This window comes from Liolophura sinensis, chromosome 2, assembly GCF_032854445.1.
Source record: "Liolophura sinensis isolate JHLJ2023 chromosome 2, CUHK_Ljap_v2, whole genome shotgun sequence".
Classification (NCBI taxonomy): Eukaryota; Metazoa; Mollusca; class Polyplacophora; order Chitonida; family Chitonidae; genus Liolophura; species Liolophura sinensis.
The window spans coordinates 13,656,728-13,683,170 of record NC_088296.1 but is presented as its reverse complement, the minus strand read 5'-3'; the positions used below and the strand labels follow the sequence as shown (position 1 = coordinate 13,683,170).

Here is a 26,443-nt window from a genome sequence, read left to right as displayed (position 1 = left end):
GGCACAGTCAGTTCGGGTTACTTGGTGAGTTTTGCGATTCCGTAACTCACACCCCCAACCACACACATTCCCAGGATGACGAAGGTCATCTCACGGTGTTTTTGCTCTTTAATAGCTTTGCCCGTGACCCTAGAATATTGGCGCATTGCAGCGTCGACATCCCGGAACGGTTGGACAGCGTGGCCCTGGCGGCGGAGTTCATCGTTGATCCAGTCCAAGCGCTGAGTGCGCTTTCGGGCCCCTTTTTCCTGGGCGGCATGGGGCTGCTCTACAGCGCGGTCATGGCGCCTCCGCTCTTCGCCGACACCGCAACTCCTCAGCATGGAAAACATATAGTTGCTCCCGCTGAAGGCGAAAGCGTTTACAAGAGCTCCGCCCATCATCATTGTGATGGAGGCCATTACTACTGGATTATATTGGGAGAAAGGAGCCCTTGTTTAATTAGCAGGTCCTTTGAAAACATGGCCAGGCCTACATTTGCAATGACAATGCCGACGTCACGGGGTGTTAAGTCCAGCTTCAGGAGGGCTCCTTTCAGGAACATCTGGCCGAGACGAGCGTACCCAGTAGCAAGGAGAGAGACCACAGCGGCGTGGTGTGCCGCATTGACTAGCACTTTTCCGTCACTGAGTGGAGTAGACATGCTGCTCTATATAGAAAGGGTCCCGACGTGTATTCAAATAGAGATTCTTTTCTTGTGGCGTCATATCTGCACCTCGTGCATGCGGCGTAATATATGCAAATCGTGCATGTGCTGTATAGCGGCTGCGCCACACGCGTAGCAACAATAACACTGCAAGGCTGTCAGCGCCTAATAACGCCAGGGGCGCCCTCCAGTGGGTGATTTGGTGTGCCTTCGTAGAATCCGGTTCCTTGGCAAAATCTGTGGCCTTCCCCTCCTTCGTAGAATCCGGTTCCTTCGGCTGTTTCTTGGTGAAATTAGCTGCGCCAAGTAAAGCAGCCTTTGCCTCGCGAAGCTCGTCCTTGAGCTTTTCAGGCTTGGCATTTCTCGCTGCAGCACCCGTTCGACCCGCAGCGACTTTTTGGGGATTCTTCGCAGGGCCGTCATTCGTAGAATCCGCTGTCACCCCCTCCGCTTCCTTCGGGCCTTCCGGATTCGTTGTACTCATGTTCCTCCGCATCATACGGCTCATTTATAGGACAGTAGTGGTGTTCAAATGAGCAGTGCTCAGCAGTGGTCAGCGCCATGGTTAACGGTGCTAAGTACTTACCATAGCAGTAGTATAGCCAGAAGCTAGCACTGCTAAGCGCCTGTTCAACAAATGCGTCGGTGGCGAGCTGTGCCATGAGCATTGGTCGATTCTCGGGTGGTATTGGTAGGAGCCAGCTGGCCGCCCTTACATATGATCTCAAGAACATACCTCCAAAACCGTTAACCATCCGCGTTAACCCGGGCTGTTAGCTGGGGCCGGGCTGTTGGCTTCGGCCTGGCTCCTCCTCTGCGCCCAGAGTCTTGTCTATAGGCTCGTCAGTATCCATGCTTCATACGTAGGGGTGCCTACGTCTAATATATAATCTTAGATGTGGCGGGCGTATTAGTCATTAGTAGGACCTTAGAATGCGGATTGTTCTTGCGCTTCTGTCGAACCTCTGCCTTTTCGCTCTCGGCCTTGATGATGTGTTTTTCCTCCAGGCATTCGTTGAACGAGTGCCGATCTTTACAGTGGAATAAAGCCACCCACCTTGTCTGCTCGCGAAAATCTTTGAGGACGGCGTTGTATTTCTGAGTGAGGACCCAGACGCTTTGCATGACGGCCCGAAAAAGCCATAAATGACAGCATTTTTTGTTTCTTCTTCATCGCCTCCAACGCGCTACAATCATCGATGATGTATAGGGTGGGCTCCCCCTCGAACAATGTGTATAAAGCTCTTAGACAGTCGTTGACCCGCTGGCCCGGGTTAAAACAATAGACCTCAGGGTCAGACAGTATCCATCGCCGCCGGTACGCCTCGTTATGCTTAAGAGTGGGGCACAGGATCACAATGTGATCAAAGAAACTGCGGAAAGGGCCCTCAAGCAGGTCCAGCACGAAGACTGTTTTGCCGCAGTTCGTCTGCCCACAGATAATCGCGCAGTGGGCGTCATTAATAAAGCGCGCTATCGAATCTACCATTCTCGATGTGCAGCTTTGCGTCCATGATCACATATAGATATACGTTCAACACGCTGGGAGCTTCTCTCTCTTTTGTCACCTGTATCGTAATCCCCTCGCTGGCGTTCAGAACGCGCCTCCCACTGCCATGCAGCTTGTCATCGTCGCTTGTCCGAAGGTCAAGCCAGAAGGCGTGCTTGTGCGTCAACAACTCTTCCAGGGAGACGTTTGCCAGGCCTAAGTCTTTTACGACCCTGGCCACCTTAGGGTCCCGCTTCTAAAGGGGTGAGCTGGCGAAGAACCTCTGGACCTCGCCCCATTGCTGGTACGCCCGCATGCCCTGGCGGTACAGCTGATTGGGGACACCTTCTATTGTGACTTCTACTTTGGTGATCTTCTTCTTGTAGAAGTATTCCGACCTCCACGGGATTCCTTTAGTCTCAAACAGCATGAGGATGGCCTTCATTGCTCTCGCGGGCGTGTTCAGGTTTATGTTCCAGAGAGTATCAGACTTGTCCTTCACAAACTTTCGGTGGCGGAAAACGTGATCATACAATATGAAGACGCCCCCGGCAAACTGGGTGCGGATCTGTCTAGCGAGCTCCTTCTCCGTAACCAGGCTGATGTTGTCGATGGTGTAAGTCGCGTCGGCATCGTCTGTTGTCGTTCGTTTTTGGTCAGCCATAAGTCACCGTAGCAATGAAACACATCAGAGTCGTCGATGGACATTACCTCATTCCTGCTGATTCTGATCGTGGTTTTCATGACTACTGCGCGTCCGAGATTCCCGACCACTGTGGGGATGAATTAATCGTGATCGAGAAGGCTAAGCGCACAGTACGGGCACAATGACGTCATTTGTGCCGAAGTTAGGGAAGCGGACCAAGAGTCGGGTTATTGGTGACGACCACGGACTGCCGTTCACCTTGTACCCCTTGAGGCTTACGGAGTGTTCCGAAGGGGTTTAGCCTGCGTCCGTATGCAACCATTGTGTATTATAGGCATACCTTGAGTATACAAGATATACCTTGAATGTTCAATACCAGGATTATGGCAGACTTTGACTTTGATAATCCGGCGTTCGACGACGCCCAAGAGGACTGCAGCAATGCCCAAGACGAGGACGTCGAACAGACCTCTCTCTTTACAGGTGATGTTGTTCCCAAGACACCAATATTGGGTACGATCTACGAAGACCAAAAACCAAGGGTGACACAGAACGCCGTGAAGTCTTATTACAAAATCATGGCGAAGGATGATTGGTATCCCGACCTTACCCCACTCCGTTTAAACGAAGAAAATAAGTTTATGCTTGTCGATACGCGTCTGCGACTCGTGAACTACCCAAAACTGGAACTCACCAACGAACAAACTGGCAAACCGCTAGCCCTCATAACAATCGCCAGGAATGGAGGGAGAAAGGTTGTTGAGGATGCGGAGGGGCTGGGCTTTGTAGACTGGAAAGGAGAAGGCAGAATGAAAAACAGAAAACAGAAATCATTTCCTGCAGCAAAAGTCGCAATCCTGCAGACAGCGAGTTCAAAACTCGATGCCACGTTCGCCGAGGCAGATACCATGGAGCTGAAGGATTAAAGCCAACAAGCGAAAAAGGCCGTTGATGCTGTCCACATAATGGAAACAAGCTTGACGGATAGTGAGGTCGAGCGGGCTCTTTCAACAATAAACGACCCTCCTCTTCCCATGCGAGAACTTCTGGGGCTTGACAAGGCACTGCAGACCTCGAAAGGCGAACACGCGAATAACCTCGCCAAGCTGTCAAGTCTCGATAGGGACATCGCAAAACAAAAACTGAAGTTGGAGGAGGCCACTGATGAATTCTCCCGTCGCCGGATCGCAGACCGGATAAGGAATCTCGAGGACGAGAGGGTGGCCCGGCTCGAAGCAGCCTCTTTAACGGCCGAAGCCATGTGCACGCAAATACGCCGCATCACGCAGACGATCGATCGCATCCTACACAAGGATACTACTCTGGCCGAGCGCGTCCACACACTCTTCCGTGGTCTCCATTCTCACGGCAATTGGGATGGCCATCTCGACACTGGGGCTAGCGATAATGTTGGGGCTGAATGGTGGGTGCAGCGGGGGCATCCAACCAACACCACCTCCATCCGACGGGCCTGGTCTTAAAGAATGGGTGAAAAAGCATCTCCAGTCCCTGGCGCGCGCCCTTGGCAAGCTGGCTGGGAAGGCTGCCGCTGCGATTCCGGGTATTATTGGCAGTAACGTGTCCTGGCTACTGAACTTTCTCCGGAAAGCGCCTGGGTGGCTGCCCGATAATGTCTGGGCTCTAGTCGTCGCAGTAGGTGGCCTAATCCTCGTGGCTGTTCGCAAGTATTTAACGCATAGTCCACAGCAGCAGTAAGCCGATACCAACCCCAGCGACGCCAAAGCCTGTCTTCTCCGCATCGTGATTCTTTTGGTTTGGAAATAGGGGTTCTTGTTTGCCTCCGGCGGCAGCAACATGCTGAACGCGCGTGGTGTGTGGTGGGACGCTTTCTTGTGGCTCAACGATCCCGTGGGAAGGTGCGCGCTTGTACAAAGTGGGCGGCACTTTACCGTTCACACCCTCATTGGCGCCTAGCTTGTGGTCCTCTGTGGCCACGACGATTTTGTTGTTGTAGTTCGCCACATGGCCGATCTGCAGAAGCATGCCGCTGGGGGCCATATATAGGCCTATGCTATACACAAAGTCTACAGCGCGTTCTACAAACGTGTTGAAGTGCCGACGGGCTACTACAATGTCTGTACGCTGGACAAGGACACATTACGCCCTCATGGGGTTTCTCTGCGATTGAATGAAGCCACGGGCCGCTTAGTCCTTACCCTCCGTAGAAATACCTTCACAATACTCCAAGAGCTTGCCCCCATCTTAGGGTTCTCCGACGGGATGACTCACATAGGGGGGGCTGTGGAGGGTAAAAAGCTACTTAACTTGGTCTCACACAAAGAAGTCTTCGTGCATTTAGATGAACTGAGCACCTCAGAAAACGTGAGAATAACTTCATGTTTCAGTGGCGGTTCCACACTACCTAAAGCCATCGCCGTGACTGGTGCAGCGATAAACTGCGGGAAGACAGTTTCATTTCCCAACCAACAGTACAAAACCTTGCGCGCCGCCTATATAACGCACTTGACCGTGCCACTTTTAGACAAAGACGGTAAGTATATGAGTGTAGGGTACCTCAGTGCTACCCTAGAAATACAATGAGTATGGTGGACGCAGCCGGTCCGAGGTCTGCGTGCCTGTCTTTAAGCGACTTGGCAGATGTGTCGGAGTTCGAACTTCAAGGCCAGGAAGGTAAAATCTACGCCTTCCAGTTTCAAAGTGGCAAGTACAGCCGCAAAAAGATTGCGGGGGGGGGGGGGGGGGGACAAGCAGAACCTGCCACGTTTGCTTCCCTTGAAGATGTCTCATCCTCTGTAGAGCAAGAGCGGAGTTCTTACCAGAGCTCGCGACCCCGATTGGTTTGTAGATGTGAAGGTGACCCCGATGACGGTCCAGACCACCGGGGCCAGGGTGAAAAAAAGTTTTCAACTGCGGAACCTCTTTCGTGTCGTTCGTACCAACCAGCGACTGTCATATAGCTTTGGGTGGAGGAGGTTACTTTACACTAACTGCGGCGCCGAGTCTTAGCGCGCAACCCATATCTATGGCCATGCTACGAATAAACCCTTGATCTATACTTATCTTCAACATCATACTTGGCGCGGCCTCTCAGCGCCGTTTCTCCATGATTACCGGGCCTGCACTAAAGTGGCCTGCACAGCACGATGGAAAGAAGCTCAGACTTATGATCAAATTACCGGCATAGGGCGACCCTGTCATCCGGAGCTCTCTCAAGGAAATACGGGTTTTTGCAGGGGGGGGGGGGGGCGTTTTCAATCTCAATGACATGTGTTTAGAGTCCAGTATAAGACTTCACAGCTTTCGTGTTAGTATTCCCGATGACAATTTAGAGTTTACCGACGTTATTGATTCGTAAGACGGACAATATGGGACGACTGTACCCGGCGATCACGAATGAAAACCCCTTGTCGCCGGAGGGCGCGGCGCCGACGATTACAGATCACCATCCCTTGGCCCCGACCGCGCCGACGATTATGGTTGAAAACCCATTGGTCCCGACCGCGCCGCCGGACAGCGTGGCGCACGCCCATCGTCGGCAGTATATCAGCGAATTACAGAGGCAGCTTGAATCTGAGCGAGATCTCTGCCGGGCCTTGTACAAAAAGTACCGGCGCGGTGTCTTAGCCGCCGAGGCCCTTGAGTCGGCCATGCTCATGGCCGGTTTGGGACTAGGGGTTGCAGGCGTGGGACTACTCACAACAATAATTGCAGCCCCACCTGTCTTGGCCATGGAAGCTGCGGCCCTAGGTTGCGGTGTCTGCCGCCGTCTTCACACAAAGGCCGAGAAACATAACGATATACGGCTGTTGGCTGAGGCCCAAACTTAACAGCATCCGTGCGCAGGTATCTACGGCATTATCTGATGGTGTTATTTCAGACGTGGAGTTCAAGGAAGTCGTTCAGGAGCTCAAGAACTACTCTGATCTGAAGCAGGAGATACGCGCCAAATCTCGTAAGGTATTCAACGCCGTAGAGATCGATGAAAGCACGAAAAAAACAGCTTATAGTTCGCGGCCGAAAACTAGCTCTACAAGAGCTGAAAAAACGCTCTTTCAGAATGATGTTCTGGGGAGGTGCCCAGGGGAACCCCCATGTTATGTCTCGAGAGCCCCGGGGGCAGGGCATTAGCCAGGATCTGACAATAGGGCGTCCAGGGGGTTTGGGGGCCGCCGTAAATAAGCAGGGGGTCTGCCGCCGAAGACATTTTATCGCCACTGTTTTATTGACAATCAAGACATTTTAATAGCTTCAATTGCCATTATATCACTGGAAATAATGTATTACTATTGGACCCCAGAAATTGACTGTTTTTGGGGCACCCAATACATTACACTTTTCCCACCAACGACTGACACTGAGAGCGAATCACTAAAAAGAGTACATACATTTTATATTAAACTATGTAAGGTTACAATCTGTTATGCTTTGGACAACTAAGTGTGAAACAGGAGGTAGAAAAACAAATTGAACTGTAAAATACACAATTCAATACAGATGCAAGGATAACAATGGCAATTTGGCACAGCAGTTCAAGTGTGAATGCTGTGAATCAGGAGGTAGAAATAAATAAACAATAAAATACACAAAAATACATATAAAAGGAAAACAATCAAAATGTATGGTAATTTGGCACAGCAGGTGCATGTCACTCACAGTTACACTACCTAACATGCAACGAAACCAAATCAGAATACATTGCTCTGAGACTGAGAACAGGCAAAATCATCACCACTGAATCTGTGACTGTCACTCACTAAAAAGAGTAGTGGCACCAATCACCATACGATTTGAGCAGCTAAGTCACAGTAGGTAGAAATAAACTTTGTAAAATACAAAACAAAACAAGAAACAATTCAAATACATGTGCTATCAGTATCCAAATTAACTTTTGGCACAGTAGTGCATGTCAAACATCATTTCTGTCATCTGAATACATATATGAATACACTTTGAAAACTTACATGTTAGAAAAATATTCACAATCTAGTATACATACATATAATGTTAGTACACTTTGAGACAGTGTACTGGTCTGTGGGCTGGAACTAGCCGTAAAAAAATGTTGATTCAAAATTTTGCCCGTCCAAAATACCCCCTTTGGGGAGATTGCCCGTCCAGTTGGACGGGTGGACGGATGTCTGGCTAACCTGGTGCCCGGGGGAAAAAGAAATCTGCCCAGTGTTGGGCTCGAACCCATGGTCCAAAAAAGCAAAAGGTCTGGTCTATAGCTCAGCCCGTTACCAATTAATCACCACCATAACGACGGGCTCCGGATTTTTTGCGCTAGCGACCCACCGTTAGGGGGGGGGGGGGGGGTAGTAATTGGCGCTGACACATCCCACTACCTTTGGGCCATCTACAACACCCCTTGGTAAGGTCTCTCTGCCTCCGAAACTGTCGAAAGTTGCAGAGATTCCTTAGAAGTGTGTAGAGCCCGACGTTGTATGCAGGTAATGTATTCATATACTACATATACAGGAGACCAAATCCGGATTTGAGCTAGCAAACATCCCCTTATAAATGTAGTATATGAATACACCCCTTACACACAGCGCCTTTCCCACCTCTGTCAGCCGACTGAGCTATATCCCACGACCCACGAAACATGGGCTAAATTGGAAGGACTTTTCCGCATAAACAAAATATCTCCAATCCTCCTAAAAATACTGGATCTTATCATACAAGACACGCTGAAAAGGCTGTCACATTTATTTTTCATAAAAATCCCTAGTTTAAGCCCTATCCTGGGGAGAAAATCAGCTGAATCACCCTGTTGTGCAACACAGCCGGTCTATATATAGACTATACGCCTTATGTATTAAATGCCAACTAGGTCGCCTCATATGGACACAGACCCCCATTACAACTTCCGTTTTTCGGTAGGGACGATTGTAGTTCTGTGAATTTTAGGGTATAAAGTCTTTTTTTGCTCCCAGGCGTCCATTTTTGGTGCACAGGTGCATGCTTGGTATTAAAATGCTGGAAACTGTCTAAACTTTGAGGAGGTATGAGCTTTATTGATGAAAGTTTGAAATTCTGGGCGAGAGGACACAAGGTGGTGAGGTAGTGATGAGGCTGCGATTGACGTCCCCTTGGCGTTGCTAGGCACGCTCCAGCTGCCGGCATGGAAAGGTCCAGATTTTGACGGTCAACCTATGTCAAGATTTTTATGGCTTCTTTCTCACAGGCTGGGCCAGGTATGCACCAAAGCTTAATGGCCACGGAATGTTTGGGACTGAGCTACAGCGCTAGACGTTAACATTGTCGCTTATGGAAAATTAATGGGGGTCCGAGGCCTGTACTGACGAAGTCACCAAAATGTGAAAAATGTCACTATGCGCTTAGATTTCGCAGCAGCCTGATAATTTTTGGTGGGTATGTCTGTGATGTGTTTTGCATTGATTGGGCCGTTTCATAGCTTCTTGGGACTATTTACATTTTGAAAATATCCATTTTGATGAAAAATCGGTAAAATGCTGTTCAGCGTAGGGTAGCATGTGTATAGGCATCCTGAAATGAACAACATGCAACGTTCTAGTATTTCTACGCTTGAAAATGGAGACGTTCAGAGCAGAAATTGCTGCAAAAATTGAAAGTTTCAGTGTTTATAGTGAAAACGGAGCCTGTCGAGTGTGGACTGGACCATTGACGAGGGATGGTCGATATGGTCTTGCCTCCTACAAAGACCCCGTCACACATCGATGGAAGAAGAAACACATCAGTAGACTTGTTTATATGGCCAGACAGAGGCTGTCACATTTAGATCCCAAGCTTGATTGTTCACACGTGCGCCACAACACACGCTGTGTAAATGTGGACCACATAAGCTTGGAACCGCATTGTGTTCACAATAACAGGCAGCGCTGCTGTCTCGGCCATGGGCAGTATGCAAGGTGCATGTTGCATTTAAGACTGAGCAGGTTGGTTTCCCCTCATTAAAAATAATAAATAACAGATTGTTTTAGATTTTGCTCAATTTCTGTTATCATTTTTTAATTTCTTTCATAAGCAACAACAGCAGTGACAAATTATATACAAAATTGGCGGTTACAAATATCTAGTGTATGTGTGATCTGTTTGGGTGTTGTCCAGTTGTCCCTTGGCATAGTCAGTTTTTTCTTCTGGATTTGAAAGCCTGTACTCAATGTGCTCTCGAAGTTTTCTGGCTGTATTGCGGAGTGATCTCCCCTTAACTGTCTGTCGCTTCTTATAAACCTTGTGGTAATGGTTCACCCTTTCAATCTGTTGCACTGTTCTCTCGCTCCCAGGTGAAATACTGGCGCCGACAGCTTGGAGTTTGGCAGCCGTGGACTTGTCCTGGCCATTGTTAAGTCTGTGGATTGTGGACGCCGCCCTTCCCTCCATATTTCTGCTGTAGTTTACATTCTTGGGCAAGGAGACGCTGAGTGATCTGTTGACAGCTTCGCACTTTTGAGTGCTGGTGTTCATCCGGAGACTGGTGACCGCTGTCTCGCTCAACCTCATGTGCAGTACTTCGGTCAATAGTTTCCTGTCGTTGTCATCCATGTTAAAAAGGCAGAGTTTACTGGTGGATAAAAACAGGGACCTCTCCCACCAGCTGCTGGTTTCCCCTCCGGAGCAAACCACACTGTTCCTGCGGCATTTGGAACAGTCCCCACCGTAACACCTGACCGTTGCATCCACAACCCTGGGTAGGCAAGTTTTTATTTTCCTCATGTCACCAATGTGCTCAGACATAAGTTGAGAAAATATCAAGCGACACCTGGCCTTAACATCCTGACTCAACACCTTTTGTGCTTTCTTCCTGGCTTCCTTCGTTCGGCCCTGTCCTTCGAACATGGCATCGCTGAACTTAGCCTGGTTACATTTCTTGAACTGGGATCTACCAAGGTGCGTGGGGTCTGCTAACCGTTCGACCTCCCACAGTGGCTCGACCAGTCGGATGCCGTCCTCCACTCCCTTGGCTGACCTGGAGTCGCCGTCTGTGGTTACATGTTTGGCTAAAACACCTTGCCTCGCCAATCCCTCGCCAATCTCGTTCCCCATATTATACTCGGACCAGGGGGCATGTGGGTTTGTGTTCGCTGTGCACTCCTCGTGTCCTCCAGGGCACTTTACTTGGAAGCCTTTTCCTCTTAGCCAGGACCCAGTCCAACACAATTTATTCTTCAGTGCTGCGGAGACAATGTATTGCTTGTCTGTTGATGTCTCCACAGCCAGGGAAATTGCTTGTGAAGCATTCTGGCCCGGTTTCTTGGGACTGGTTATGGTAATGCTGTTGTAGCGAGTGTCTGTGGCCAGATCTATTGTGCTGTCATCCTCTCCTCTTTGCCTTTTGTATGCTTTTAACTCTTCCACCTTATTTGCCATATCCTCTCTGTTCAGCTTTGCGATTGCAGATGCGACATGGTTTGCAGTGCGATGCATGTTCCTACGAGTGGCAGGCGGCACGTCCATCGCTGCAAATAGGAGTCTGGCTCGGGTGTTCCCCATTGGTGTGTCCTGGAGGCCTACTTGAAGAGCTCGGTTCACCGCCGCAGCTTTTTGGCCAGGTCTGTTGCATTCTACCTCTTTGTAGAATTTGTGGAAGCCAGATACATAGTCACAGTCACAGCACTTAAAACTGAACGCCCAGGCTAAACCCCACTTTTTCTCTGCAGCTATCTCTAACCTGGGCAGTGGACAGTGGTCCTTGGTGTCACTGTGCTCAAGCATAACTTTGTTCCATATACACACCATTTTCTGTATATCTATGAGTCGCATTCCTTCAGCAGCCCATTCCCGCTCATGTGTATCTCTGTCTGATCCAGCCGTGGAATCTACCTTGCACCGTCTTGGCCGCTGTATTCTCTTTGTGTCAGGCTGGTGTGTTCTTACTGCCTCCTGATTGGGCTGGAAATCTGTGTCCATCAAGGAACACCCAGGCACAGGATTCAGCATGTCTGTAACTGCTGACAGGTTATTTGAGCAATCCTGGGCCTTTCCAGCTTAAAATCTAGACTGTTTCCTCTTTCTGTCTCCCTTCATGGTGTTTTGGGGTAGATTGTTTGCCTTGTTAACTGTCAGACTGACCAATATAGGTGTACTTGGTGGCTGCCTGATTGGAAATGTTAAATTCATATTTTTCCTCTCTGTTTATATATTGTAGATGCCAATGTGACACCCTTTGATGTTACTGTGCAGAGTAATAACCTGCTGTGAGACAACAGCAATGGTGCAGGGAGGTTTTTGTATGGTGAGCTGGTCAGCCAATCAGCAGTCATGGGGGAGGAGGGCAGGGGGGGGGGGGCCTGGCTGGGTGGTCTTTTAAAGGGTTTCATCATGTTATTCAGTGGGGAACTGGGATACTAGTCTTTTCTTAAGTCCTGTCCACTAAAAAAGTGCCTGTGAGTAGGTCTTAATCACCTTGAGGCATTATTCTTGCTTTGATTTTGGTCGCAAATGATTGTTTCGAAATCGTGATAATCCGCTTTGATACCCCCTACCACACTGTCAGTCAATTTTTTTCACATAGTTGCTGAAGTAAATGTCTTATATTTTGACATTTAATTGTCAGATAAATTGCCTATATTTTGATGTATGCTTTGACACTTTTGGCTTGTAACTTTGATATTTAAAGCTGTTTGAGTAGAAAAGTCTTCTTAAAAATGTATATTTCTCTAAATGGTTGCTTTTGAAAAGTCTAAAGTGCTCTGTCAATGTGATTTTTTTAACTTTTCTTGCAGATAAACATCTTGTCTTTCCAAAACAGTTGACCTGATGGAGATATCTCGAACGGTATATGCACTGCAAGGTTTCAAAGTTTACCCTTCAGAGTTTTTTCACCCTGGAAAAAAGACACATGTCCAAGATGGGGGTACCCCAACTTGAATTCATTCAACTCCAAAGTTTCTGCATGTATCAAGCCCTAATTTTGCCTGTGAGGTTCAGAAGTGTCAGGAATTGTGTGGTGCAAAAATTATTGATTTTGAAAAAAGGTGGCTGGTGTGATAGGACACAGACCCCCATTACAACTTCCGTTTTTCGGTAGGGACGATTGAAGTTCTGTGAATTTTAGGGTATAAAGTCTTTTTTTGCTCCCAGGCGTCCATTTTTGGTGCACAGGTGCATGCTTGGTATTAAAATGCTGGAAACTGTCTAAACTTTGAGGAGGTATGAGCTTTATTGATGAAAGTTTGAAATTCTGGGCGAGAGGACACAAGGTGTGAGGTAGTGATGAGGCTGCGAGTGACGTCCCCTTGGCGTTGCTAGGCACGCCTCCCAGCTGCCGGCATGGAAAGGTCCAGATTTTGACGGTCAACCTATGTCAAGATTTTTATGGCTTCTTTCTCACAGGCTGGGCCAGGTATGCACCAAAGCTTAATGGCCACGGAATGTTTGGGGCTGAGCTACAGCGCTAGACGTTAACATTGTCGCTTATGGAAAATTAATGGGGGTCCGAGGCCATATCAATGTGTGTGTGTGTGTGTGTGTGTGTGTGTGTGTAGGCTAGACTTGTAAATAAGCGTGTATGCCTTGGCTGGGGAAGCAGGGAAAGGGGGGTGAGGGCCTCTATTTGTTATGGGGAGGGCCCCAGGGGGGGGGGGGGGGCGTGCGCCAGAACCTATACTCTGTATACTACTAGAGCACTGGCTTCCTCTGGTATTGGTTTTTCTAGATCCCAGTTATGTCAAATATTAGTTATTTGATAGAACCTACATGTACATGGCTCACCCAAACATTGTCCTGTAGATGACAGTGTGACTCCTTCAGAACACTGACAGAGCTCCCTGCTACTACCTGAAGAGTACGTACACGTGGTGTTGTCAGGACACCTACTGCCTTTAAGGTCACATTTTTCTGCAATATACAGGATAATGAGAACACATGTCTAGCGGTATATTTTATGGTTAGTAACTTTTATACTATAGCACTGGAATAAACAGTGTAGCTATCTAAAAACCATGCTAAATTCGGCTCACTATTTTCGGTATTAAAGTAGACTACAGTCCTGAGAAACCTTTATATTATAGCACTGGATAAAACAGTATATTTGTCTAAACCCACACCTAATTCTGTAATAGATTTTAGGTATCAAAATAGCGGAAATAATAAATATTTTACTCATTTGGGAAAAGGACATATTTAATACATAAGATAACAGATTTGTCACTTCCCCAAATCAGATATTTGCATGAAAAATCCAAATGCTGTGTTTACAACTGATTGTTCCTTCTGAATTCATCAGTACGTAATGTTAGCGAACGTGAACGTCTGCCAAAAGCCCTAAAATATGAGAATCATTGCAGGCGAGTGTGCTTAATCTGCTCTTCCACACAGGGAGAAATTATACCATTAATTAACCGATTGATACATATGCCTTTCCTGAAAGAGCACTCAATATGCTGTTGTGGTTCAGGGTTTTAATTCCTCGGAATTCTGGTTTGATGCAACGATGACGCTGTACATAAATAATCTCCTGTTGTTATTCTGTAATAAACTTGTACACGACTTTTTACCCATGATTTACTGTGAAATCAAATAATTTCGTCATAAGGCAAGTATCCTTCTGTTTTGTCACGTTTGGTTCAAAGGGTATCCCACAAAAGCGGCATGAAGACCACGTTACGCCTAGTAATTAAGAAATGTGGACTGTTTTTCTACCAGGGAATGAGTGGAGACGTATGGAAATAACTGAACTAATTGCTAGACTTAAACACCCATCATTGGCCGAGAATTTCACCACAGTAACAAACAAACACTGGGTTGTTATGATTACTATCATGACTATTTAAGAATATGCCAATTCCTCATATCCATACATATATAGCTGTTTAAATTTGCAACACTACGGATGAACGTGGCATTGAATTACGGCAGTCTGTGAAGTCGGCTGCCAATAACAATGATCAGTTGTGAATATACATTTGGTTACCAATTCGGAATTACAGCGGAAGTTTTACATTTCTCATGGTAGGCCTTTTTCAACTTACCCACACAGTACCACACGGATGGAGATGTGCTCTTCAGTCTTTTTTGGCCACTATTGCTGAATGAGCATCTACACCCACCCCTGTCAGTCTTACATCCTGCTCTGTAACCACACAGCTTATCACATTCTGTAACTCCCTCACCTTAGAATACAGATAAATAAAGCTGGTTATCAACAGTACATTGTCCTTCTGAATCACACTAACCTGCCATTTACAGACTTTACCAAGAAATGTTTTATCATATTTTCTTCTAAGATCACAAAGTTCATCTCCGCACTGTGTAACTCCCGAATCTTTGGATAGAGGCAGTGAGACTGAGTGTATCGGTTGTACAATCTCTTCCCATGTTAAACTATGATGTTCTATAACGTAAGCCTGTAATTTGGACGAATTTTCTCTCAGTTAATGATGTGAGATATATACATAACACAATTTAGTACAGCTTTCGCGCATTTTATATCCAGTCTCTTCATTTCGTTGTGAAAGCGTTTCTTTGAGGCATTTTCATTGACGGACTCCTTGTAACTAGATGGGAAAGTGTTTCCCTATCACCGCCTAACATATCTATGTCAAATGATCTTGGTTCACATAACCATATTTTGATTATAAAGGGAGCCTCCTTGGGAAAACGCTTTAATGTAGCCAAATCTGTTTTTGACCTTACTTTTGTCATCTGATAAAACAAAAGGCATAAGTGTTTCTTTATTCACACGAATGTTGCTAAAGACAACCATTTTTTTCTATCATAGAAAAGAAGGTATTTCAATATCTATAACGTAAACATTCGTTATTATGAAATCTTCACACTACACCAATTTGCCTTATTGTTTTAAGCAAAGGACGAAATGTCTCTTTCTCTGGTTTTACTAGGCATGTAAAATGACTACAGTGTGGATAACTTCTGTGTAATTGATCCGTGTACAATAACCCAGGCGGTTGTTTCTTTATATTATCGTCATAAACATTAGCCTACACCGCGTATTTTTCAATAAGTTCAGCCTGTTACACAATCTGATTGATTAAGAAGAGTGCTGTATTTCACCGATACTGTAAACATTCAACTTACCCAAACAGTAAAATAGAGAGTTAGGATTACCGTCCTTAGATTTAAGATCGTCGTTGTTAGACAAGCATACACACTGAGTCGTCTTGGTGTCACATCTAGCTCCATAACCACACAGAGAGTTTGTTCCACATTTTTCAGGTCCAGCACCTAATAACATAAATCAGTCAAATCTGAGTTTAAAAAAGATGCAGTTTAATCTCCGATAACATGAACAGATAAAGGCGATTCAGCCTAGAATTGTCATACATGAGGGCGGACAAAAGGTGGAACAAAAATATTCGGTATATAATTTATTGACCAGGGACCGCAGAGTACGAAGAAATCCTAGCTACAGTCGATTGTTCGCCCCACAACTACATTTATAATAAACTATAAAATTAAATTTTGCCGCTTGTACAAAGCATTTCTAGGGTGATTGTGAATCACATTATACAGACCCCCTGACCCACCAGTCCCGTTTCCCTGTTCTAACCTCTCGGTGGGGAGCACTAAGCGAGGCAGAAACAAATACCATTTTAAAAAGTCTTTGGTACGACTTTTGTTTCCAGACAGCTTACCATTAAGCCACCGAAGCAGCCTTGGGTAGACAAACAGCATTCAATTTTTCAGTCATGTGACACTTCGATCAAAATGGTGGAGACAGCAAGGTTTTGATTGCCCTCAAAAACTTATTTCACAAAAAACTGGCCCTTCTCATTAGTCATCAGAAGTTATGTGTATAGGGCTTAAAATGGCGATTTGTGACTGGACAAACTTTATTTAACACTGATTTAAGTCACATGTTTCATAAACTTCCGTATAGGCAGAGATTTTACACATTTTAAAAACAGTATGTGCGTGTCGTTCGTTTTCAGGGGGACGTAAACATGAATAGACGGAATACAGACTATTTCACTTCATTATGTATGTTTGTTTAACTATCTGACTTAAGGAACATACCTAACAATTCTCGATAGGTATGACGTGCTGCATGTAGAGTTTTATTAGCAGAAATCTCTCATCCATAAACTGACTCATAGCAAACGCAAACCTCCCGTAAGCTAGCAACTGTTTTGAATAACAATTTTACGGGACTTGGTATTTGGCTATTTGTTTTCTATACGTGTCTAAATTAGGACTTATCCTTGACTGTTGGTTTGTGTAAGAAAGCTTCGACTGGTGGTAAGAAACGTCATATAAGCGCGTTTGGCCCGTTGGTGTTGTTCACTCACCCAAATTCTCAGCAGTGTCGTAGTCGCAGGGTTAACACTTTCAAAAGTCCGAGAGACGTAAAACACCTGACGTTATATTATCCCCCCCCCCCCACAGATAAAACTGACCCCCAGGGTATAACTGCATGTTGCTTGTGCTAAGCAGCAATCAAATATATAAATAAACACATGTTTAACAGCGGGAGATGTTCGATCTTGGGACCTCAATGTTCGGGACGTGATCCACCGTGGTTAGAACAACATGATGGGCAGATGAGTCTGCATGACACCACTCCTTCTAGTTATATGTATTTATATTTATAAGTTTATTTATATTTATAAGTTTAATTTATCTCAATGTATTTGTTTTTATAACACGGGGATGCCCGAGTGGTTTACATTACATCCTGGTATAGGTTAGGTGATATGATAAGAAAAAATATTTGCTGGCTTTGACACTTGCCGAGGAAGCAATAAATGTAACTGCTTTAACTAAGGTGAGAGGGGCCACTGTGACCGAGGGAGTTAGCATCCCAGCCCGGCGCAATGACCAAGAAGCCTCTCACCAATGCGATCGCAGTGAGGTCAAGTCACTCTCCGGCTGTGTGTGGGAAGGCCTGCCAGCAATCTGCGGATGGTCGAAGTTTTCCTTTCAATCTGCTCTGCCCCTTTCCCTCCCACTACAATACTGACAATACTGGTGTATGTATTGACTAAGACACCTTATAACAAACCCTACCTTAGGGATCACGTCGGTGGCTTTTATAAGAGTACATCGCATTGACATATATTGTTTATTTTTTTATTTGATTGGTGTTTTACGCCGTACTCAAGAATAACCGAATGAGCCACGGAGGCCCCTTGACATATATAACCTGATGATGTGTGTGGTCACGTTGTAAGTTAAGGTCATTGTTTACATTTGCCTGCAAGAATATTACCCTACGTAACTTTGTTTGTGTCGAACTACATACGTTGGATGATTTAAACAGGTGTAGGTGTAAGAGATAGCGGAACAGACATTGGCCTGACAAAAACTAAGTGTAGACTGTTGAAGCAACGATTTAGATCAAGAATTAGGACAGCCATTAGGGGCCACATCAAATACCCGGACTCACCTGTGACAAATGTTTCTGTTAGACCAAATGTTAAACCCGCTAAAGCCAGAATCTCACCCCAGCGTCTTGGGAGGGTAGGGACTGTCATCGTCAACACGTTAGCTGTGTACACCGTCTGCGTAAATTCAACATGTACGAGCCACTGTATTTAGATGCGTGGATATTGAATTTCTACAATGTTTACGACAATCTAGCTTTTCTCCTTGTCACTCTATAAGGTTATATTGTATACCACGAGACTGGTTTGTGTGTGTGTATATTTTACTTCCTTATTGGAATAAAACCTTCTACCCCAGAGCATTCATACTTTTTTTTGATCTATTTACATCATTTATAGTTTATTATTTTGATGATCAATATGGTCAAGGAATGGTTAATGGCATGACTGCTTTTATTTCAGACCTGTGCTGGATTGGAAAACAGCTGTTATTATGTGGATATGTATGCTGTAGGTTTCAGCTTCAAATACATTCTGATCCCTGTGTAAGACGCGACACTGAATGCTAGATCCCCTCTGTTTCTCCTTCTCACTCAGTAAGGAGTTCGCGTTTGTATTTATTTTACGTCCTTATTGGAATTAGACGTACTGTACAACACGATTCACACTCATCCACGATGTGTTATATCTCTCGTTCTCTTATGATCAGGAGATATATGATATATATGTACAGTTCTAACCTAAGGCTGATCGGAATGATATGCAGTTATAAAGAGGTGCGCCAGTGTCCATACTTCTACTTGTTGTCAGATTTAAGAACAAGTTATTTGATGATATATCCTTGACATACTAGCTTCTGTATTAATACTTCTGACGCTGGTTGGAATCGTCACACAGCACACAGGATCTACCTAATGCTACAAGGTGAGTCATGTACAAGTAGGCGTCATTCACTTGTACAGGTGAATATCTAAAAGAAGTATTTTTATTTGTGCTAGTGGATACTGGAATATGTAATAGTGAGTTCAACAGATAACAAAACCATTGTGTTAGTATATCTTCATTTCTCAGTATCATAAATGCTACAATCTCTATACACTGATATTCACAAGCGATTATATTATAGAGTAGCTATTTTTAATGCGACCTTAAGTTTTGCCTCAGAGTTGTGTACAGTCTGGTCTCGGACGTGTCCACTGTATTAACAGACTGGTACAGTCTGCTATTGTCATTGCCATTAGGTAACTGTGAAGGCGCATTGATGTTTTCGTATGTGTTGGGACTATTATATGAGGGGACAACGCTAGGCAAGTCAAGTCTGTGACCAGCAGCGTTACTCGGTCCGCTCTCTCCAGGTAACGATGAAGTCACTACAGTCTCATAAGAATGACCTAATTCAACAGTTGATGCGTTGTCAGTGGAACTGGTATCTTGTAGAACACCGCTCTGAGATCCACCTCTTTTCTCTTCCTTTAAGCGGCAATGTTTCCTGAGGGGGAAAAAAAAACGAAAAAAAAGAAAAACATCCATTTCATTCTGTTTTTTACTTAGGGTTGCATAGCTATTTAGTAGTTAAAGTTTTTTTTTCGCATATTCCCGCACATTTAACTGATTTCTTTTTATGCACTCCCCCTACGTATCAGAAGGTATGGCGTTTTTCGTCAGGAAAACTCTCCCCATAGATTTCAGTTCAGTGTGTTATGGGAGTAATGTTAAAAAGTGCAGGGGCCTCCGTGGCTCAGTCGGTTAGCGCGCTAGCGCAGCGTAATGACCCAGGAGCCTCTCACCAATGCGGTCGCTGTGAGTTCAAGTCCAGCTCATGCTGGCTTCCTCTCCGGCCGTAAGTGGGAAGGTCTGCCAGCAACCTGCGGATGGTCGTGGGTTTCCCCCGGGCTCTGCCCGGTTTCCACCGACCATAATGCTGGCCGCCGTCGTGTAAGTGAAATATTCTTGAGTACGGCGTAAAACATCAATCAAATAAAATAAATAAATAAATTAAAAAGTGCATGCGCTTTTGGAATGCACCCTTTGACTTAACTTTCAAGTAGCTTTTGCTTGAACATGGAACTAATACATTAAAGACGAACAGCATATAGAAAAAATCGAGAACAGCGGCAACAACATGTGACAGGTAAAGTATAGCCTCTTTTCAATTTACCCCAGTTATTTAAACTGTTCTAATTTAAAGTTTAAATCTGCTTAAACAGAAACAAATTACACGACTATAGCACCCATGGCTTAAGCAGGACTATACTGGTTACTGGTCTAGGACTATTGAGAAATAAAATAAATCTAGGGCTTTTCAGCTTGTACTTTAGACTTATAAGATAGATGCACTCCTCATACCTTAGAGATGTACTGGAAATAGTATGTCGATGTGCGTGTTTGTTTTTTGTATATGCAGTCTTTGCAAATTTCCCCATTTTTCGAGTTTGAAGCTAGAATCTGTACTCCTTACACACTTTTGAGCGAATTCAATAAAATCCGTGTAAGCTGCATGGTGTCGATTTAAATGCGCAGAGGTGCGATCTGGATTGAAGACATATGTCCATGGTCCTTGGGAGCCTCATCAATAATATTGTTTCTCTTATCTGCGGTCTGTTTATCTACAGTTTTATTCCTGGCTATTAACCTTATTTCTGTGAGCTCAACCACAGTTTTAAACCTTACAATCAGCTCTGTTTGTGTTTTTTCAGGCTTGGGTTGTGTTATGAGCACAACTGCCGTCAGCTTCTAAGTTTAGCTTGCCACTGTTTACATATGCTGAGTTCAGGGCCTGCTGTCTGCCTCTACCTTAGAATGATTCAGAATACGCTCAGTCCGGGGCCTGTTTGTTTACAACAAGTGTTCAAGAATTTTCTTATTCTAGAAAACTCCGCCAGTCTATATAAGACCTATGAAAGCAAGTCAAGGGAGAACGGAGAATTATTGAGAGTTTTGGATGCTTTTGCTGTGTATTACTTTAGTAGGCCTTTTGTGCTGAATTTTGGTGTCTTTATAGCCTCTGGCTTTGTTATATCCTATCTCCACCGAGCACTTGTTCAGTCTGAACATGTGTATTTAATTTGTACTCTTGTGTACACAGTGCCTATTAGTACACGGAACATGTCTGTGGAATTTTGTGTATATTTCGTCATACACTCAGTTATACTGTGGATTTTCGCTCTTGTGAATATTGCCTGTGTGCATTTTTAAGCATTTTGGAGTATATGCACCGTTGTACATATAAGTACTTTAGTATTTCTATAGATACTGCTATCCTTTCTTGTTAAACTTAAGTACTTAGGTATGTGTATAAGTCTTGTTATCTGTTCTTGTTAAACACAATAAATTGTTGAGAAATAAAATGTGCTGCATTTGGTTACTTTTTTGTGCAGCTAAACTGTCGTGTATTTCGAACAAGCCATCTCTTCATAATACAGATAGTTTGGGTCGTAACAGTTGCCTTGTAGCAGGAAGGTATCTATGATTTTCTGCCTCGCAGTAGCAACATACATGTACCTAAACAATTACTAACACCACCAGAGTATTCCCAACGCAATGACTTATATAGCGTGTAAGCCACAAAACTGTTTCAAAATCGGAACTTAACCAACTTCTGATATAAAATCTCCTTTATGTGATCATATTGATGTGATGATAACCACTTCGTTCAGTGCATTTTTTTCATGTTTGACAGTGTACACATCTTGGGTCCGGGACTTTTTTGTGCAACATGATTTGCCCTGGCATGTAGACGATAAACTTACCGAACATACACAAAGATCAGAAATACAACAGCCAGTAAAATCGCCCCTCCCATTCCTGCAGCCAGGCCTACTGTCAACTCCCGTGAATTGTCGTCTGTAACACAAGTTATATAGTGAAGGGGATATAATAAACACACCAGGGTACATACGGATCATCAAGTTATATTAAAATATATTTCTGGCGAAAGAACACCTTGCAACTAGATTTGTAATTGTCCTTCTGTCGCACAGGTGGATTGCCAACCAGCTTAAAATGACAGATCGTCTGCGAAAGGACGCAAGCGCTTCGCCCCATGCGGTTGAAGTTGTTATGTAACAGGTGTAGCCAATGGAATATGCCAAGCTAATGTGTTCGTTGATGGCGTTGAGCTTTAATTGAAAGAATACAGTATATAGTCTGTAGAGATTTAACAATTACATATTTATCACACCCCCCCCCCCCCCCACTTCTTCATTACCTCACTTTGTAAAACACTAAAGAAAACTATGCAATTATAGGAATTGAACTCGTTATCCTATTAGACAAGGCAGGCATGGTACCACTGAACCAAAGCGAACAATGCTGGCTTCTTCTCCGGTCGTATGAGGGAAGGTCTACCAGCAGGTTTTGGATGGTCCTGTGTTTCCACTAACCATATTGCTAATTTAAATAAATACTATCCATCAAAACCTCAAATTGTGAACTGCATCTAATTCTAATTTGTATTTGGGTCATTCGAAAAATATATATTTCACGGATTTCAAAGCTTTACATGTAGGTGCTTTTGACGATCCCTGCCCTGGACATTGAATGTGTACACAGACGCGCTCTCATCGTTCAAGGGGTCTTGGTGCCTCGTTTACAGTTTCCAAATTCTAACCTTCGTCAAAAACGGCTCGTCTTCCTAGAACATGGTGTCACTGGGTGTAAAGGTATCAACCTGCCACCCCCACCCCACCAACACCCCACCCTCACCCCATCCCCTCACCCCTCCCACATTACTGACTGCCATGGTAGTTGTGAACAACTAGGGTGCATGGTCTTTTACAAGAATTACACATGTAAATAGTAAATAAATTCATACCCTTTGATGCGCTGGCTTCATCCGCTGCTCGAATCGTAGAAGTCGGTCTTGTACTTCGTGTAGCCTTATCTAACAAAGACATGAGAGACCAAACGTACACAAATTTAAATTCTGACTATAATTGCTATTCTCATGTTTACCTGCATCTGCACCACTCCGAGTACACGTTTATCTGAACGTATTCATATTGTAATCTGACCCTTACTTCTGCAGGAAGTGATTTATGAGGCATGCACACAGCATTTGCTAGATGTGTAAAATGTCGTATATTAGTCAATATCACAAGTTATTTATTTTATACAATGATATTTTTAAGAATACTCAAAGTTTACAGTAATTATAGCTCTTGTTTCATTGGCATGATAGGGTTTAAATGTCATACATGTGGTATGTTAAATGTGATGACAATAAAGCATTTTGAGTAATTCTAGACCAGCAACGTTTTTCAGTTGTAATTGACTTCATGCCTAATTCTGCTTAAGCCATAGTGCTACAGGTAGGAGCATGAACAGTTAGATCAAAACTTTAACTGAGGTAACCTGACAAGAGGTCGTATTTCACCGGTTAAGTATGACCATTTGCCAGTAATCACAGCTTTTTATATTAATACAGGTCAAGATACCCTGTTTGTAGTTGTCTTTAAATCGTCCAAAAAACACTGGTACCAAAATACTATTTCGTGGTGCTAAAAGTGTAATGGTTTCTTGCGTCGGTCGATCAGGATTTTTGTATGAGATCGCCTTTATTAAGTCACACTCATTCAATTCCCCAGTGCAACTCTCCTGGCTATCTTTAGATATTTCTAACAGGACAGTGACATTTTTTCTTCTTATCTGAGCGTTTCACACAGTATAAGCATAGGCAGTTTGTGGGGCGCTGTTCTTGTTTATTTTAAATTGTACCTAGATAAACCAGGCGTTGTGAAGGTGGTTATACTGGTGTTGTTGGTAACAAATTGGCAGAAACGTTACTACACCAGCTCTGCGAGGAGGGACGTCTCTCAGCCACATTTCATGAAGAAGGGCACATCTGATTCAGTTTGGACTGCTATCTGGTGATAAATACAGCTTTACGCAAACAGTATTATTTATACACATAAGCGGGCGAAAGTGTCGATTTTTCCTTTATATAATTTGTGAAATAAAATTCTACATGAGCATTAATGTAAGCTGCTTCTATTTCTTCTTGAAATACGACAGTTTAATCAACTTCGCCGTCATCAGTACAAGGGCAAAATTTTAACAAAACACGAATAAAAGAGTGATTGGTATCTTTCCGACAGCATAACGAAGAGCCGCTTGTTTCACCAGCAGCCTACACAGAAAAGTCTATAGGCTTACTTTGGGTTGGACTGTCTCCCTCTGTGGTGACATGGACTTTTGATGGTTTTCCTGAAATTGCGAAATAAAACTGTTGAAGAGATGTCAATTCTCAGGGACTATTTTATTATTCTGCCTTCCCATTGATTAGACCGTTGATTTGACCGTTTATAATCCGGTGGCGCAAGTCCCGGTCAGCTCTAAGCATGCAAGCTAGCAGCTTTCTGCGTAGAAATAATTTCTTCGTGTCGAATTTTTTGTGAAACTTCTACAGCAATTGGATTTGTTAAAAAACTTACCTTTAAACAGGACCTACATGTATGTTCCAGTTTTTAAAATACCAATTCATCCCTTTAAATATTTCACTTTCACGACAGTTGGCAAGTATGTTGAAGGCGCAAATAGCCAACTGTCACACCCCAGAGTAGATGTAGCCTATACTGTATGATCTCGACGTCTGAACTAATATATATTTTTGGGAGAGTGTTACGCTAAGATATAGACTTTAAGAATTACAAACTCCTAGAGTTAGAAATTATCAAATACTGCGGAATATAATAACTCGTCTTTCTAGAAGTTCCCGCTTAAATACTGTGAACACCACAGTAGACTACAACATAGAAAAAAAAACAAAGCATCGATGACAGTGTGATATTTGGCAGATGACAGGAATCCGGCCTCGCAATTTTACCTCAGTTAAGGTTTTTCTTACTGTTGATGCACTGTTGATATGTGTACAACATACAAGTATCTATAAGAACACTGGCTTCTTCTTGACACACTTCAAAAATGTATGGGGTTTTTTACGTCTCCTGCTATGTTAAATGTCAATAATTTGGTACAACCTACATGTGTATGGCATCACCCCAATCTTTACCATTTGTTTCTACGCATACAGTGTGTCGCCTAACCAATTCTTCTGCACGTCGGAAGTCGGACAAGTTAACTGACTTGAGCAGATTTCCGCCAAAACATAGTTAACACATGTAGATAGTTTAGTGATTTCCAGTGCGGAAATGACATATTCCTCTACACCACTATAGTGTTGTTTTTGCATCAACTAATGGTGTGACAAGATGTCTGGTGCATTGTCCATGTACTCACCCAGACATTGCCCTGTAGATGATTGTGTGGCTTCTTCTGAACACTGACACAGGTGCCTGTTATTAACTGAAGAGTCCGTACACGTGGTGTTGTCAGGACACATACTGCCTTTAAGGTAACATTTTTCTGCAACATACAGGATAAAGATAACACACGTTTAGCAGTATATTTTTCCTTACCAACCTTTATACTATAGGATTGGAAAAAAAAACAGTGTAAGTGTCTAAATCCATGCTGAATTCTGATCCATCTTTTACGTATTAAAAAAGCAAACAGTCAAGTTAAAGCAGTTTTGTGATCAAGGACTATGGTGTACGTTCATATCGAAAGACTGATGTGGTGTTAACACTATTATCTGGTGTCCGTCTGCTAAATTAGATGTTAAGACTTGAATAAGAAATGTTTTACTTATTTCGGAAAAGGCACATTTTAAACAATAGATAATAGATTTGTCATTTCCTCAAATCAAATATTTGCTTCGAGTATTCAGATGCTATGTACCCCATCGTTAATAACCTTTATACCATAGCACTGAAAAAGAAAAACACACACAGAATAACTGACTAAATCCATGCTTAATTCTAATCAATATCGTAGATATCAAAATAGTAGGTAGTTATGTTAAAGTTCTGCGAGGAAGGACTGTCGTGTACGTTTATGTCGAAAGGCTGATAAGCTGCTAAGATTATTATCTGGTGCCTGTCTGCTAAATTACATGTTAAGACTTGAATAGAATTATTTATTTTGAAAAAGGCCGCATTTAAACCAATAGATGATAGACCTCTCATTTCCACAAATCAGATTTTTTGCTTGAAAAAAGCCAATGCTATGTTCTCCACTGTTTATTCGTTCTGACTTCTTCAGCAGGTGATGTTGGAGAACATAAAGGTGTGTTAAAATGCTCCAGTATAAGAATCAATCTAAGCGAGTGTCTTTAATTTGCTCTTTTAAAATGGGAGAAATTGTACCAATCAGCGGATTGATACATATTGCTTTCCTGAATGAATCCTCGATGTGCTGTTGTGGCCCAGTGTTTTAATTCCTCGGAGTTCTGGTTTCTGAATGAAGATGAAGTTACGCCTAGTAATTAAGAAATGTGGACTGTTTGTCTGCAAGGGAATCCGTGCAGACGTATGGAAACACCTGAACAAATTACCATACTTTAATACTTATCATTA

At 43.9% G+C, this 26,443-nt stretch overlaps 1 protein-coding gene and 1 long non-coding RNA gene across 3 annotated transcripts in view; one reads left to right on the top strand and one right to left on the bottom strand.

The window, feature by feature from the left end:
• LOC135462875 (uncharacterized) overlaps positions 1-26,443 on the top strand; it is a 315,472-nt gene that overhangs the window by 113,015 nt on the left and 176,014 nt on the right. The gene's annotated exons all lie outside the window — the stretch shown is intronic.
• LOC135462666 (uncharacterized) overlaps positions 22,843-26,443 on the bottom strand; it is a 42,787-nt gene continuing 39,186 nt past the window's right edge. The window contains exons 1-3 of one of the 2 annotated variants that reach the window (XR_010443464.1): positions 25,266-25,365; positions 24,183-24,233; positions 22,843-22,911 (exon numbers count right to left, since the gene is read on the bottom strand). This is a non-coding gene — a long non-coding RNA (uncharacterized LOC135462666). Of the gene's footprint in view, positions 22,912-24,182; positions 24,234-25,265; positions 25,366-26,443 lie in introns of those variants that run through there. The other variant, XR_010443465.1, reaches the window with a different exon arrangement.